Source organism: Kryptolebias marmoratus, linkage group LG16, assembly GCF_001649575.2.
Source record: "Kryptolebias marmoratus isolate JLee-2015 linkage group LG16, ASM164957v2, whole genome shotgun sequence".
NCBI lineage: Eukaryota > Metazoa > Chordata > Actinopteri > Cyprinodontiformes > Rivulidae > Kryptolebias > Kryptolebias marmoratus.
In genome coordinates, this window is record NC_051445.1 from 29,777,025 (window position 1) to 29,786,376 (window position 9,352).

The 9,352-nt window shown below is 38.2% G+C and overlaps 1 protein-coding gene across 1 annotated transcript in view; it reads right to left on the reverse strand.

Annotated features, from left to right (window-relative positions):
• Positions 1-9,352, reverse strand: part of sim1a (SIM bHLH transcription factor 1a) — a 69,141-nt gene that overhangs the window by 10,687 nt on the left and 49,102 nt on the right. The window lies entirely within an intron of this gene.

The following is a 9,352-nucleotide window of genomic DNA, read 5'->3' on the forward strand; positions in this document are numbered from 1 at the left end:
GCAAACTACTCCGAACTGGCTGATATTCCATCATCAAAGACAATGGCCTCTGGACTAAATGCAATTTCTGGACTCAGAATATGGAAAAGGTTAAAATCTTGGAGAAGCTGCTCGTTTCGGAACAACAAATTTGACCTGAAATTTGGCTATTTGGATTCGAGAATGTACCAGCAAAGACTTCAAGGCAGACTCAAAACAAAGTCAGCCATTTCCAAAACAACTCTGTTATTATCTACATTTGGCTTCCCGATTTGGCCTTGAAGGCCAAAGTCTTATCAATTCCCCCTGGAATGTATGTCAACAGAAGCTCGTTGCCCTCTTGCCTGTGAACATCTGTTAACGTGATTCATGGACGTTTCTGCAAACACACACACACACACACACACACACACACAAATGCATCACACTGCCTCATACTGTCTGGAAACACAAACACACATTCTCATACTCATACTCTGCTGTCGCACTCGATTCTGTCATCTCTCTCACTCCCCCCCTCCTCCTTCCCTCTTTCTCTATTCGGTACTGTTTAGTTTAGCTTTATCTTCCTGTACACTTAGTTTAGTTCTGTACATTTAGTCATGCTTAGATCTGTTTAGTTTAGCTACTTTTTTTGACAGTCTTAGCTCATGCTTAGATATGTCTGGTTTTATAGCGGGCCTGGGGTACTTTTAGTACTTTTACCGTTAGTTTTAGTTTTAGCATTGTCATGTTTTAAACTATTTAGCCTTCCTGTACACTTAGCTTAGTTACTGTACAATTAGTTATCATATTCACTGTTAGCTAGATTCTTTGTGCCTTGGTTTAGTAATATCATGTTTTAGTTTATCATGTTCTGTAACTCTGTCTGTAATTTTGTTCTTGTGTTGTAAAGCACTTTGAGTTGCCTTGTGCTTAAAAGTGCTATATAAATAAATGTACCTACCTACCTGAGGTTTTTAAATTCTAGTTTAGTTTATGTTATATCCTAGTTTGGTTTTCCTCAACTTATCTTTGGTTTATCTTTAGTACGACTTAGTCTTATTTAGTGTCTCATGTTTTAGATATGTTTAGCTCTATATTTTCGATATCGTTGTGTGTGTTTTATGACTCTGTATTTTCATGTTTGCATGTTGTACAGCACTTTGTACTGCCCTGTTGCTGAAAAGTGCTATATAAATAAATTAGACTTTGACTTTGACAAAGTAACCCAGATTACTGTCATTAAAAGGAGGGAAAATATATTTTAAATAATTTTAAGAATAGTTAAGAATGGTTCTCTATATTTTCATATATATATATATATATATATATATATATATATATATATATATATATATACTAAAATTAGTAATATTAGGGGGATCTTTTGAAACAATTTGTCATGGTTCAGTTGCTTTAAAAAACAACTAGTTGCTGCAGCAAATTTGTTGTAAGTTTAATCAATGAGGAGGGATGCTTTGAACATGTTAATTTATTTAGTTTTATTTCTTTATTTTACAGGTGATCAGAAGTCAGATAAATCTTTTGCTATTGTCTCTGTCCATTCCATGTGTTTGAACGATTCATATATGTGTCATATTGAAAGTTTGGTATTTTACTTGGTCCCATTACGTAAAATGGAGTATGAAGAATGTTGTACTCAAGACTAAACAGTTTTCTGCTTGTTTCACAGACAATTGAAGGATTAATAAATCGCCAAGGGGTTGTTGTAGTGACTGTGGGTCTACAGACCCGCAGCACAAGGAACAGGTTATCAGAGCTGAACACACACAGGAGTTCACACACAGGTGAAGAGTCCGCATGGTCTCCATTATCTATGGCTGAATAAACTGCAGCTACTCCACAAATCAACTCAACTCCTGCCTGAGATAAGTCTGTGAATACCTACTACCTACTGGCTGTCTTTGGTCCCATGAAAGAGGGGGAAGGGAAGAAAATAGCGAGACAGAAAGAAAAAATAAAGCAAATTAGAAAAAACAAAAACAAGAAAATAAAAACAGAAGAAAAAAAACAATAAACAAAGCAAATAAAAAGAAATAGACACAGAAAAGTAAACAATCAAAGAGACAGTATGTCATGGTTTTTGGTGTTTGTGTAAACTTTAGTTTTGTTTCTGGTTTTCTGTTAGTTTCTGTGTTCATGCCCTGTCACTCTCCACCTCCCCAGTACTTTTCCTATTATGTCTGCCACGCCCATCTCCACCTGCTTGTAATTATTCTCACTCACCTGTGTCCATTTTCCTCATTATCCTCTGTCTTTAAGAACCGGTCATTGTCATTCACCCCTCACTGGATCATTCCGCTTTGCCTGTTCGTTCTTGTTCCTTCTGGTTACGCCTTCGCTCCTCGCTTTTGGATTTTGTTAGTGTTTGTTTTGCTGCCACGCCAGCCTTTTTGTTTGTTATTTTAGTTAAATAAAGTAATTTTCGTTCTTTTAAGTAATGAGTCTGCGTTCTGGGTTCGCCGCCATCTCCCCGCCTTCTGACACAGTAAAGGGGGAAAAAAGTACAAAAGAAAAAAAAAAAAAGAAAGAAAAAATTAAAGAGAGAAAGGAAAACAGAAGTAAAGAAAGAACGAAAATAGTAAATGGTGGGGGTGGGGGTGGGGGTGGGAAACAAAGAAAGAGAAAGCAAAGACAATAAAGAAAGTAAAAATGAATAAAAAAGAGTTAAGTTTAAAAAATATTTAAATAGAAAAAAGAAGATTGGTTAACAAGACTCCGAGATACTTAAACTCCTCCACTTGGGGAAGGACATCTTCCCCGACCCGGAGAAGGCACTCTACCCTTTTCCGGCTCAAGACCATGGCCTCGGATTTGGAGGCACTGATCGTTATCCCAGCTGTTTCACACTCGGCTGCGAACCGCTCCAGTGAGAGCTGTAGATCACGGTCTGATGAAGCCAAAAGAACCACATCATCTGCAAAAAGCAGATGATGTGGTTCTGTCGTGCTGAAGAGAGAGCTGAGTCAAAAGGTGAAGCTCTTGATTTACCGGTTGATCTACGTTCCTACCCTCATCTATGGTCACGAGCTTTGGGTAGTGACCGAAAGAACGAGATCGCGAATACAAGCGGCTGAAATGAGTTTCCTCCGCAGGGTGTCTGGGCTCTCCCTTAGAGATAGGGTGAGAGGCTCGGTCATCCGGGAGGGACTCAGAGTAGAGCCGCTGCTTCACTACGTTGAGAGGAGCCAGTTGAGGTGGCTCGGGCATCTGGTGAGGATGCCTCCTGGACGCCTCCTGGTGAGGTGTTCCGAGCACGTCCCACCGGGAGGAGGCCCCAGGGAAGACCCAGGACACACTGGAGGGACTATGTTTCTTGGCTGGCCTGGGAACGCCTTGGGATTCCTCCGGAGGAGCTGGCCCAAGTGGCTGGGGAGAGGGAAGTCTGGGTCTCCCTGCTTAGACTGCTGCCCCCGCGACCCAAGCCCGGATAAGCGGAAGAAAATAGATGGATGGATGAAGAAAAAAGAAGAAAATAAAGAAAGAAATAAAGTACAACATAAAATAAGAAAATAGAAGTAAGTGAACACACATTGGGCTAACTTGTGACTCACAAGTTGAACACAGTATATATAATGTATATTATGTGGTAAATGGTTTGCATTTATTTAGCACATTTTTAACTTAATTAGGTTCACAAAGTTTTTAAAAACTATGAATATGTCAACTTTTTACAGAATATGTAATAAATATAAAAAGAATTACACTTCCTTAAGCTTTTTAAAATATAAATAAATAAAAACAGATTATTTTTTATAAAATGGAATAAAGAATCAAGTCTGGAAGCAAAACTGTATTTTTGTACTATGTTTTAAATTTTCCATCCAGTCTTGCATAAGACTCAAAGTAAATTATATACTTTCCCAATTCAAAGGCTATAAACACAAAACAGATATGGGTTTGATGTAGGAGGATAAGAAAACGTGTCAAGCTGTTCTCTGCCTCTGAATGCAGTCAGGCATGCTGCAAAGGGTTTTATAGGCTTTTTTCATTCATGTGGTCTCCTGCACATCTGTAAAATATGCACACGGCGGTATTAAAATAACAAAATTATAGCAGGAGTAGGTTTTATGCCACTCACATATAAAAATGTGGCTCACTCAGACATAATTTCCGCAAAGATTACAGACTGATTTTATAATCAAATTTTGAAATCACAATACCATAGGCCATCCAGAGTTTTTGAACTGCAGATGCAAGAAAAAGGTTAAGCAAATAGAATCCCAGAGCAGACAAAAAAGCTTCAGCTCCTGTAGCACACCAACAAACACTGCCAGGAGACTGACGTCAGCACAGAACTGTCACCAAATAAGCCAACGCATGAACAAACTCTTATAAAAGCCACATTCTGACATATCAAGATACAAGAGAGCAGCGCTGAAGATAGTACAGCAATGTCTGCTGCCAGAAAAAGCAAAAAGAAATCACATTTACTTTGTTTTCAACTTGTTTGAGCTTTCAACAAAGATAATGAATAAAAACCGTGAAATGACAGACTTTAGATTGTCAGATTTTGTGAACCAAGCAGGTCATGTTTTTAATTAACCTGCAATTAATTGCTTCACAGTAAGTGTTTACGTAATCTGTAGAACCAACACTCATTATCTTCTCAAAGCGTGGGATGACAGCCGCTCTGGAGCTGCTACAGCTCTGAAACTTTACTCCAAATCAGCTCTGATTTCATAAACACCTACTGCTAATCCTTCAGTTAATTTATACATGCCACCCACAAAACAGTAACCTCATCAGTTAGTTTGTCCCACCAATGTTTTTACAGCTTTTAGACAACAGCTGAGCTCTGTACCACAGATGGAGATAATTAGGCTTTGAATACAAACATCAGATCTTTCTAGAAGTCTGTAAACGGTGTCACCAAACAAAACCTGTTACTGCTTTTAATAGCTCACATTGTTAGCAATAAAACAGAGTCTTACATAGCTTGTCCTATAGTAAGCCAAGTACAACTATTTGCAACAAAACTCAAAAAGTGTACATCTGTGATCTGCAACCTGTGGCTCTTTGGTTCCTTTAAAGCAGCTCTTTGTAACTTTGACCAAAAATAACGTGAAAAAAAATATTTATATTTAGACCCACAACTGAAAAAGCTAATTGCAGCAGTTCTCAGTTTTCCACAATATGTGAATACAATTTCTGTAACAGAATATTATTAGGAACAGGAACAAACATCAATGAGTTTGCTCCAGTACTTTGTTTGCCCATTTAATAATTTAACTTTCAGCCATGCAATGTGGTCTTTCTTTGTAATTCACTAGAAAATTAAACATTTAACACATTTACAGCAAGATTCTTCACATCCTTTGAAAAAAAATATAAGAGAGGAAACAAACTGGTAGACAGTGAAAACCTGGAGGTTTTGTAAATGCTGTAATGCTGCTTATTACCTGTCAAGTATAAACTTTTATTTAAAAGAAATCTTAAAAGGTCTTGTACAGAAAGATCTGGTTGTGCAGCACTGAAATAATACTAATAATAATAATTATAAACAATAATTAAAGCAAAAATCAGTTCAGAATTTGTGTGGGAAAAGCAAGGGCAAAAATTGAATTCAATATTAGGGGGGTGCAGTAAACAAGGAGATTAATTAAAAGCAAATTTTTGGGGAGAAAATTAAGATACAGTCAAATATACTGTTGTAAAATGAAATGAAAAATCAAACATTCATTACTGTTGTGGCCAGGTACTAATTGCAGAAATACACCAAACGTATTTCTCCATAATGTTTATCTAAACTTTTTGAATAGTTGCTATTTTTTTTTTAACTCATTTTGGTCCTCACTTCCGCTTCCGGCTCACATAGTCAGGTGACTTAAAGCATAGATTTAGTTTCCATTTTAGAAAAATATAAAACCAAATAAACTATAAGAACAGATCACTAAAAGCCGATATGGTAGCTGCGTTAGCCGAACTCAAGCTAGCTCTTTACTTCGGTAAAGGACATTACCATGTGCTTAACTGTTCGGTGGTTGTTCTAACTTTAGTTATGACAAGACTTTATCACGGCTTGGTGGGTTTATATGTCTAATATAACCTGTTAGACAGGGCGAGGGCTTTTTTTGTCTTTTCAATTTTTTTATTTCATTTTAGGTAGCATTGGCATGGAGGTGTTTCAGTTAGGGACGTTAGGTGTGCTGTTCGTTCTAGCAGCTATTTTCACCTGGGGGATATTGGAAGGGTGGGTTTTTACTGTGGCTGTTTTTCTTTTTGCTCAACCAGAATTTATGCGTTTATTTGCCTGTCACTTTGATACCTCTAGTTCTGTTTTCTCTTCCTTTTCTTGAGCAATATGACGGGGAAATTAAAGATTATTACTTGGAATGTTAAGGGTCTAAATCACCCCGTTAAAAGGAAAAAAGCCCTCACGCATATGAAAAATCTAGGTGCAGGAATGGTTTTTCTTCAAGAGACCCATCTTAATAACCGGGACAGTACTCGTTTAAAATGTGGGTGGGTGGGGCAGCTTTTCCATTCAACTTTCCAGGGTAAAGCAAGAGGAGTCGCAATACTTATTAATAAAAATATACCATTTACGCCATCAGCAATTGTGGCGGATTCCAATGGGCAATATATTATAGTATCTGGGAATTTTTACAATTTGAACGTCACTTTAGCAAATGTTTATGCTCCAAACTATGATAACCCTCAATTTTTCTCTCATCTTGTTAAATTGCTTCCCTGTCTAGATTCTCATTTGCTGATCATGGGAGGGGATTTTAATTTATGTCTTGACCCTGGGCTAGATAGGTCATCAACAAAACCGGGCTGTGTTACATCCAAGTCGGCAACTTATCTAAAGTCTTTTCTGTGAGAATATGGTGTCGTGGATCTCTGGCAGTTTTTGCACTCCCAGGACAGACAATATTCCTTTTTTTCCCATGCTCATGGGAGTTATAGCAGAATCGATTACTTCTTTATTGATAATCATCTAACCTCATATGTTCAGAACTGTGATTACAAACCCATAGTGATCTCTGACCATGCTCCTCTCTTAATTGAATTTAACATACCTGAAACAGGGGCCCAGAGAAAGCATTGGAGGTTCAACTCCCTCCTGTTGTCCAATGAAGAATTTGTTAAATTTATGTCTAACCAGATTTCCCTGTTTTTAGAAATTAATAACACCCCAGATGTCTCAGTTTCTACTGTCTGGGAAGCCCTCAAGGCGTACATAAAAGGTCAGGTAATATCCTTTGCAGCTAAGAAGAAAAGGGATTCCCTGTCCAAACAAATGGATCTTGAGAGTCAAATTGCAGACTTGGACACTAGGAATGCACAAGATCCATCCCAACAGTTGCATAAGGAATGCTGTAGGCTTCATGCAGAACACAATCTAATTACATCTTAGTCGATAGAATATTTACCTTTGAAAAACAGAAGTAGCACATACGAGCACGGTGATAAGGCTGGGGAGATTTTGGCAAGGCAGCTTAGGGGTGCAAGGGCCAAATTAACTATTGGTGGGATATCATCTCATGATGACATCATTATTACGGACCAGCAAGGAATAAATGATGCTTTTCAGCATTATTATAATAAATTATATAGTTCTGATAATTGTTGCAACCCCGATCTCTTGCAAAACATTTTTGGACGCTTATCCATCCCCAATCTAAACTCAGATCAAGTTGCCGCCCTGGAGATGCCTATTTCGGAGCAGGAGATCTTAGGGGCAATCAAATTGTTACAACCCCGGAAGTCACCTGGTCCAGATGGTTAGCCAAGCGAGTTTTATGCAGCATTCTCTGATCAGCTAGCTCCAATTTTGGCAAACATGTATAAATACTCTTTCCAGAAAGGATCCCTCCCTCCCACTTTGAATCAAGCCTGCATAACACTGCTGCTCAAAAAAGATAAGGATCCTACAGAATGTTCATCTTACAGGCCAATATCATTACTGAACAGTGACTATAAAATATTAGCAAAAGTGTTGGCCTGTTGTCTGGAGCGGGTCCTACCCAGTGTTATATCCCCAGATCAGACAGGGTTTGTTAAAAGTAGACGCTCTTTTTACAATATACGTTGTTTACTGAACATTATGCATATCCCTTGTCAGAATAATTCTGAATACCTTCTCTCCATTGATGCAGAGAAGGCGTTTGACAGAGTAGAATGGATCTATATGTTTGAAACTTTGGAGAGATTTGGTTTTGGTAGGCCATTTATATCTTGGGTTAAGTTACTGTACTCCTCTCCGTCAGCCATGATTCTGACAAATAACCTCTACTCTAAACCATTCAGTTTGCACCGCGGGACCCAGCAGGAGTGCCCACTTAGCCCTTTACTTTTTGCTTTGGCTATTGAGCCTCTGGCTCTGGCAATAAGGATAAACAGCTCTATTAAAGGTATAACCAGGGGTAGGGTTGAGCATAAACTTTCCCTCTATACTGATGACCTTATGTTATACATATCAGAGCCAGAACTGAGCATCCCTCACATCTCAACACTCCTCTCTCAGTTTGGGGAAATCTCTGGGTATAAAGTAAACATGCAAAAAAGTGAGCTTTTCCCTCTGAATGCCTGCCTAGATTATATCACAAGTGCTACACCTTTTAAGATAGCTAATCTTAGCTTTGTCTATTTAGGTATTACAATAACAAAGACTTTGGATGACCTCTAAAAGAGTAACTTTGAGAAATTGCTTACAGAGATCCAACGTGACCTAAATAAGTGGTCTGTACTTCCTCTCTCTCTCTAATAGGAAGAGTGAATACAATCAAGATGTCAGTGCTCCCTAGATTTATATATCTCTTTCAGTGTCTCCCTGTTGTCATTCCAGGTTCTTATTTTAAAAAGTTAGATTCGGCCCTTTCAACTTACATTTGGAATGGCAAAAAACCTCGTCTTAAGAAGGATCATATGCGAAAATCAAAGCAAGATGGGGGTCTAGCCCTTCCTAATATCAGACACTATTTTTGGGTATGTAATTTGTATTGCCTGTCTTTTTGGGTGCACTACAGCTCCAAATGATGGTGGTGGTCCCAATCTTCATGTGCCTCTTTGTCCATGCCAGCTTTGATCGGTGCACCTCTACCAGGGGTGGAAATTAAAAATTTTGTCCACCAGCCATAGTGGCTGGGGGACAAAATTTTTTCCAGCCACTCAAATATTTTACCAGCCACTATTTTTTGTTGTGACAAAAAGTAATTTCATATGATGATGATGATCGACGCGGGTGGATGCAGTTGTGGTGCCCTACAAGCTGACTACTCTTGAAAAACAGAAAATAAAATGGCTTCTCATCACAACACCTACAGTTGTGGTCAAAAGTTTACATACACTTGTAAAGAAACATAATGTTATGGCTGTCTTGAGTTTTCAATAAGTTCTACAACTCTTATTTTTCTGTGATAGA